Raw genomic sequence first — 8,585 nt, 5'->3', positions numbered from 1 at the left:
ACACAGACTGTAAGATTCCCTCTCTAACTTTCCTGTAAGTACTGTATTTTATACATTTCTGTACCTTCCAGTGAGTCCAGCAAGGCACTAAACATAAAGAAAGAGGTTCAATAAATATTTATTGACTGATCTTTCTTTTACCTTCATGAAATTTTATATATATGAAGCAGAAACACAGCCACTGAATATTCTGATAAAACAGTAATTTCTTTTCAGTACTGGTCGAACAGCTTGTGTCTCTCAACCATTTTACAAAAGAATGTTCGCACAAAACAGCAGGTAAACGAATCATGGTTAAGACCGTTCATTTGCCACATAAAATAGATGCATTGGTCTCTATGCAATATGCAATCGTTTTAGCTGTCGGGTGATTAAATTGCAAGCTTAAGTTCTAATTGTTTACATTTGTTGTGTTGAAAATGGATAATAAAGTTAATCTGCTCTCAGAAACCCTCCTGATGGGCAGAGAAGTTGTCTAGCAGTATAAAAACAAGATCTTCTCAGTAAGAAACATTTACACAGTGACCAATCTATTGTTCTCTAGAATGAATCAGTACAGCGACATTTTCTCTCTGTGCAAAATATAGTTATTTTATAATATTTTGTTGCTTTTGCTCCTTCTGCCTCAGGCACAGATGCAGTAAGAGAACTAAAAAGTCAGAAAAACAGCTAGAACTCAAGTGTTCTGACATTCAATCTTTCTTGACTAAAGCAACTCAGCAAAGGATGTTATTTCCAGTCCCAGTACATCAGAAAAGTGTCACTAACTGCACATTTCTGTGGCAAAGGTCACTGATTCACCTCTATCTGTGTTTTCAGACGCAAAATAATATTTTCTGGAAGAAAAAAATTAATGGGGACATTTAAGCTGTGAATTCAGGAAAATACTTGGTTAAAAACATGGGCCCTGTCATTAGGTGAATGGTATTTTTAGGTCTGGGGCAGAAGAAAACCCTTCTCCCAGTCATTCTGGCATACCTGTGCTCCCAAAGAAAGTGCAGAATTGCATTCTTACTTAAAGCCATAAAATAAGCTGCTGTGCTAGACTAGGGCATTAAAGTCTATGTGACTTCTGGGAAAGATTATATAAACACATGAGTCTAGCTCTTCTTCCAGAATCCCACTGAAGTGACCCATGGAATATTCAAATAGAAATACTGCCTGAGCACCAGATGCTAGAAGAGATCTCCATTGCTCTATTCCAGAAATTTAAAAAAAAAAAAGATGGAAAGCTTCCATGTTAATCAAAATATTGGGTAATATGGGGACTTCCCTGTTGGTCCAGTGGTCAACAATCTGCCTTCCAATGCAAGAGATGCATGTTTGATCCCTGGTTAGGGAACTAAGATCCCACATGCCATGGGTAACTAAGCCCAAGCACCAGATCTACAGAGAAGGCCAAACACAGTAATGAGGATCCTGTGGACCATAACTAAGACCCAATGCAGCCAAGTGACCAGATAGATAAAAATAAATAAATATTTTTTAAAATATACTGGCCAATAAGAGGATACTTCAATCACCCTTATAAACTAGAGAAAACAGCCAGGGACAAGGGCAAAAAAACATGACCATGGGTAGATTTCTTCTGTCTGCTGTTATAGACCCACAGCCAACACCAAAAGGCTTCTAACACAGGTAGAACCAAAGCAGGCATGGGAGTAGACATATGGAATATGGGAAACAACTAATTTGTAATATAGCACAGAGACATAGCCCTGTGCCATGATCCCCCAGCACCATTTCCCTTTAAAACATTCTCACACTGATCAGTTCAGTTCAGTTCAGTCACTCAGTCATCTCCGACTTTTTGCGACCCCATGGACTGCAAACCCAGGCCTCCCTGTCCATCACCAACTCCTGGAGTCTACTAAACTCATATCAGTTGAGTAGGTGATGCCATCCAACCATCTCATCCTCTGTCATCCCCTTCTCCTCCTGCCTTCAATCCTTCCCAGCATCAGGGCATTTTCAAGTGAGTCAGTTCTTCGTATCAGCTGACCTGGAATCTCAGCTTCAGCATCAGTCCTTCCAACGAACACCCAGGACTGATCTCCTTTAGGATGGACTGGTTGGATCTCCTTGCAATCCAAGGGACTCTCAAGAGTCTTCTCCAACACCACAGTTCAAAGGTATCAATTCTTTGGTGCTCAGCTTTCTTTATAGTCCAACTCTCACATCCATACATGACCACTGGAAAAACCATAGCCTTGATTAGACGGACCTTGGTTGGCAAAGTAATGTCTCTGCTTTTTAATATGCTGTCTAGATTGGTCATAACTTTCCTTCCAAGGAGGAAGCTTCTTTTAATTTCATAGATGCAGTCACCATCTGCAGTGATTTTGGAGCCCCCCAAAATAAAGTCAACCACTGTTTCCACTGTTTCTCTATTTGCCATGAAGTGATGGGACCAAATGCCATGATCTTAGTTTTCTGAATGTTGAGCTTTAACCCAACATTTTCACTCTCCTCTTTCACTTTCATCAAGAGATGCTTTAGTTCTTCTTCACTTTCTGCCATAAGGGTGGTGCCATCTGCATATCTGAGGTTATTGATATTTCTCCTGGCAATCTTGATTCTAGCTTGTGCTTCTTCCAGCCCAGCATTTCTCATGATGTACTCTGCATATAAGTTAAATAAGCAGGGTGACAATATACAGCCTTAACATACTCCTTTTTCTATTTGGAACCAGTCTGTCGTTCCATGTCCAGTTCTAACTGTTGCTTCCTGACCTGCATACAGGTTTCTCAAGAGGCAGGTCAGGTAGTCTGGTATTCTCATCTCTTGAAGAATTTTCCACAGTTTGTTGTGACCCACTCAGTCAAAGGCTTTAGCATAGTCAACAAAGTAGAAATAGATGTTTGTCTGGAACTCTTTTGTTTTTTTGATGATCCAACAGATGTTGGCAATTTGATCTCTGGTTCCTCTGCTTTTTCTAAAACCAGCTTGAACATCTGGAAGTTCAGAGTTCACATATTGTCTGAAGCCTAGCTTGAAGAATTTTGAGCATTACTTTACTAGTGTGTGAGATGAGTGCAATTGTGCAGTAGTTTGAGCATTGTTTGGCATTGCTTTTCTTTGGGATTGGAATGAAAACGGACCTTTTCCAATCTTGTGGCCACTGCTGAGTTTTCCAAATTTGCTGGCATACTGAGTGCAGCACTTTCACAGCATCATCTTTTAGGATTTGAAATAGCTCAACTGGAATTCCATCACCTCCACTAGCTTTGTTCATAGTGATGCTTCCTAAGACCCACTTGACTTCACATTCCAGGATGTCTGGCTCTAGGTGAGTGATCACACCATCGTGATTATCTGGGTCATGAAGATCTTTTATGTGTACTTCTTCTGTGTATTATTTCCACCTCTTCTTAATATCTTCTGCTTCTGTTAGGTCCCTACCATTTCTATCCTTTATTGTGCCCTTCTTTGCATGAAATGTTCCCTTGGTATCTCTAATTTTCTTGAAGAAATCTTTAGTCTTTCCCATTCTATTCTTTTCCTCTATTTTTTTTTTTTTTTTGCACTGATCACTGAGGAAGGCTTTCTTATCTCTCCTTGCTATTCTTTGGAACTCTGCATTCAAATGGGAATATGTTTCTTTTTCTCCTTATGTTTTTCATGTCTCTTCTTTTCACAGCTCTTTGTAAGGCCTCCTCAGACAGCCATTTTTGCTTTTTTGCATTTCTTTTTCTTGGGGATGGTCTTGATCCCTGTCTCCTATACAGTTTCATGAACCTCCATCCATAGTTCTTTAGGCAGTCTGTCTATCAGATCTAATCCCTTGAATCTATTCCTCATTTCCACTGTGTAATCATAAGAGAATTGATTCAGGTCATACCTGAATGGTCTGTGGTGTCTTGTTGAGTTGGTGGTTTGTTTTTCCCTACTTCCTTCTGTGCAGAGTTGAAGGAACTCTGTGAAACATTTGGGGAGAACAGGAAGCATTCCAATTTCCAGTAGTACCCACTCAACTCCTACAAAGATTGGCAAACACAGGCAACCTTCTGGGAGTAAAAGAAAACTGAAAATATCATGAGATCAAAAAATGTTAAGAGTATATAAGTGAAGGGAAGCACTTAGGAAAATGGCACAGCTGTTGGCTCAACAGGTATTTTTGAGCATACCATGCACCAGGTGAATAAAGGAAATGAAGCAGTAAAGACATTTTTCTTCTTTTGAGGAAGTAGTTGGCTACCTTGTACATTGACTTACTGACTTACTACTCAAATTGAATAAGCCTTTGCATGCCTAGGAGCTCAGTCGTGTCCAAATCTTTGCGACCCTATGGACTGTAGCCCACCAGGCTCCTCTATCCATGAGATTCGCCAAGCAAGAATACTGGAGTGGGTTGCCATGCCCTCTCCAGGGGATCTTCCCAACCCAGGAATTGAACCCCTGTCTCCTATGACTCTTGCATTGCAGGCAGATGCTTTACCTGGTGAGTCCATCAAATAAGCCTTTAGAAAATGTCTAACCCGTGTATAGTAAGATTCAAGGGAGCACTGAATTGATAGTGTAGTGAGAGGGACAAATCTAAGACTAAAAACTCACTGAAAATGAAAACAGAATCACTAAAGTAAAGCCACAAGGGAGGCAGTTAAGAACAGAAAATCAAGTCACTGTTAGATAAAAGTGAGAAATTCACTCAGAACTCCCATGAAAGCCCTAAAAAAAATTAAATTATGAGAGAAAATAAGTGAGAGAGACAGAGAGAGATCCCAGTGTCTAAATCTTTGGTTCATTGGAATTACAGAATTCCAGAAAGAAAGAGACAAAATAAAGAAAACTTTGCTCATATAAGAAAGACCTACTTCTTTGTGAAATTAACAAACTATTTCTAATATTCATATATGAAATATCTAAGCCCCTAAAAAAAAAAAAAACTGTTGAAAAAGAACCAAATTAAGGATTAACCTATCTGATTACAAGACTTCCTATAAAGCAAGAGTATTTAAGATAATATTGTATTGGAGTAAAGATAGACAGAAACTGTTTTGGGACAGACTGAGGAGTACAGAATGGACTCAGTCCTATATGTTCAAAAGACTTCTGACAAAGGCAAAAAATCACTTCAGTAGGGGGAAGGAAAGTCTCTTCAAAAAAATGTGAATAAATAATTGGATATTCATATAAAGAATCTTGATCTTTGTGTGCCATACCATAAAAAAATTAATTCAGAATAGATTATGGGCCAAAATTTATAAGTTAAAATTATAAGGCTTCTACAAGCAAACACAGAAGAACATTTTCACAAGAATAGTTGAAATAAGCATATAATTTTTTTACAAAGCAATAACCGGAAGAGAAAAAATTGAAATATTAGAACTTATCAAAATATAGAACCATTGTTCATTAAAAGACCTCATTAAGTAAATGAATAGGCAAGCCATAGACTGGGAGATATTCTCAGAGGATGAGGTGGTTAGATAGCATTACGGACTCAATGGACATGAATTGACTCCAGAAGACAAACAATTGAGTCCAAACAAACTCCAGAAGACAGTGGGGGACAGAAGAGGCTGGTATGCTTCACTCCATGGGGTCACAAAGAGTCAGACACAACTCAGCAACTGAACAACAATAACTAATATATAATAAAATTTGTGTATACAGAATATATAAGAAATTCCTACAATTCAAAATAAAAACACATATGATACAATAAAATTGAGCAAAAGATTTAGACAGCTCACAAATGAGATACACAAATGGCAATAAGAAAGAGAATTTTGTGCAATACCATCAAACATTAGGGAAATGCAAAATAAAATCAAACAGGTACATACCACATATCATAATGGATAAAATAATACTGACAATACCAAATAGAGGATGTGAGACAACTAGAATTCTCATACACTTCTGACAGGGGTGTAAAATGTTACAACTATTTCAGAAAATAGTTTGGCAGTTTTTTTAAAGAATTAAAAAATTCACCTACTCTACTGCCCATATATTTTCCCCAGAGAAATAAAAATGTATGTCCATAGACAACTTGCATAAGAATGTTCATAGAAGTTCAGTTCATAATAGCCCAAACTGATAACAACCCAAATGTTTAGCACCAGATTTTTGCATTTCACTCTATGTAAATTTTGTATCATAAAAATAAAAAGTTACAAAAGGAAGAAAGACCTGAGTCTGAAAATTCACAATGTGTTTCATGTTCAAAGAAAACCTAATCAACAAAATCACACTTGGTATAATTGAGTCAGATGGCTCAAAATGGAGTGAAATCAAGTTGCATACAGATTTCTTTCAATGACACTCAATCACAGAACACTATGTAAGAGTATTTCTACCATTACGAATTAAAGGGTAATCATGCCAGAATTCAGTATTTGGCAAAGTTGTCATTAATGTGTGAAGTCAATTAAAATACAACCTCAGGTATGGAAAGACTCAGAAAATACAGCAACCACCCAAATATTCTTCCAGAAAAAATCTAACCCAGAAACCAAAAGTCTAGGTTTATAATACCAACTTAAATTAACAACAATCAGGAAGGAATTTGGATCGGAATCCAAATCATTGTAGGAAATAAAACAAGCAGTAAAAGAAAAATTGGATTAAAAAAAATGTAAGAAACACAGGCAGAGAAAATATGATTTTAAAAAGGACTTACAATCCTTTATTGAAGAGATTCTTAAAAGGACTAAGTAGTTGGCATATACAGAAACATGTGAGACGCAATTCTATTGCAGAGGAGAAACAGAAAACCATACTGATTTCCTATTTACCATGTCCATGTAGTGTCATTTACTAGAGGTTCTTCCACTGTAGAGTGGATCCTTCATGCCCCTCATGAGGCTGACCCTCAAAACGGTGGCTTTGGCAGCGCGAGCAGGAGGGCTCCGGATCCCTGCCTTCTCCCCAGACCCCAGCGCTCTGCAGGTCAGCGGTGGCCGCCGCAGAGTTCTGCCTCCACGTCCCCGCCAGCCCGGAGCCCGCGAGGGCAGAAGGTTGGTCCCTATCCGGCGAGAGGATGGTCATCCGTGTGTTCATCTCCTCCTCCTCGGGCTTCGTGGCGATAAAGAAACAGCAGGGTGCGGTTAGATTTCTAGAAACCACAAGAGAGAGGTTTGAGGAGGTGGACATCCCAATGTCAGAAAAGCAGAGGCAACGGATATATAATAACATCCCCTGGAGAAGACACCTGCTCAGGCAACCCTCTGCCACCTCAGATGTTTAATGATGACCAACACTGGAGATTATGACAGTTTTTTTTTTAATCCAAGGAGAGCAGTACAGTCCTTTCATTCTTGGGCCTGAAATCACAGTTGGCCTCAAAGGCAGAACCTGAGTGAAGACAAGTGGAAGAGGATGAAGATGCATTTCCGAGTCTCCGCTGGTACTCAGCACACAGCTGCTAACCTGATGCATCACTGTGACGGAAGCCACATACATGATCAGTGACTCTGCTCCTCATGGAAAAGGTGTTTGGGGAAGACGGGTCTAATGGGAGTACATGATTGCTTTAAACCAGATCAGGACTCTGGTGGGTTCCTTCTTATTTTTCAGAATCACCTGTAGCTGCCTCACTTTACCCAGAGGATCTGCCACCTGCTCCAGTTGTGCTTCCTGAATGACTGAGTAATAAGCAGGTGGAACCATCAGAGAGAAAATACTGGATCTGCCCTGGTTTATAGTCGATGCCAGGATTGCTCAAACCTGCTTCTCTTCAAGCTACCTAGGTGATAATCCTTGAAATTAGTCTGCCAGGCTATTAGAATATTTTGATAAGAAAGAAAAATAGCAATGTTGGTTGACAAAGGGCTGAAGGTCTTTGCTGCAGAATCAAATATCACTATTCCAGTGCTTTGTCATAACTGTAGAAAAAATTAGATGTTCTAGCCTCCTTTTGGTGATGGAAATTCTTACCCCCATAAATCCTCCAAGCCCCTCCTGATGTGTCCAGAAATCACAGTTGATTACAGTATGTGATCAGAACCAAGTTATAGGGATGATTTGAAAAATATATGCTTCTTTATCTCTTGCCAGGGGCAAGTCTCACCTAATGCATAAGATTGCTTAAAAGATATATTTTAAAAGGTGCACTAATCAGATAGTAAATGTATAAGGGCATTATCTGACTTGTATCTGAAAGTATTTCAGCTCTGGCAACTTAGTATGCATAAGTGCACATATATTTTAAAATGCAGCCCCCCTTAACTAGTAGCTGCTTATATATTTTGCGAAAGGATTATATTTTTTGAGAAAGGAAGATCTTGGTTAGATGTATTTTGTGAACCCTTGATGAGGCATATTAAAAGATACCTAATATTGCTGTACATTTTAATATTTTTCCCTGTGTTACTGGCCCTCTAACTCTGCCAACTCATACTTCTGGCCACTGCACAGTCCCAGATTTTCAGAGTAATGTAGGCACATGTTCTCATTCCCTTATAAGTACCAGTGATTTTTCAGAACAGAGTACATACAGGAAAGAGGCTGTCAGAGATTCACTCTGGAGTGTACACGGCATGTGAAATCTCTCTTTGAAGCGGTTGCAAATAATTACTGAACCTGTCTACTTCATTAAGGCAGAGGTTCCTTTTTCTGTAACCTTGTCCCTTCTCACA

General features: G+C 39.0%; 1 pseudogene; it reads left to right on the top strand.

The window, feature by feature from the left end:
- Nucleotides 1–6,988: 6,988 nt before the first annotated feature.
- Nucleotides 6,989–7,310, top strand: LOC139030948 (SH3 domain-binding glutamic acid-rich-like protein 2; annotated as a pseudogene).
- The last annotated feature ends 1,275 nt before the right edge of the window (nucleotides 7,311–8,585 follow it).

This window comes from Odocoileus virginianus, chromosome 24, assembly GCF_023699985.2.
Source record: "Odocoileus virginianus isolate 20LAN1187 ecotype Illinois chromosome 24, Ovbor_1.2, whole genome shotgun sequence".
NCBI lineage: Eukaryota > Metazoa > Chordata > Mammalia > Artiodactyla > Cervidae > Odocoileus > Odocoileus virginianus.
Note: the sequence above shows the minus strand (reverse complement) of the source record. Positions and strands in the feature narration are given on the sequence as shown.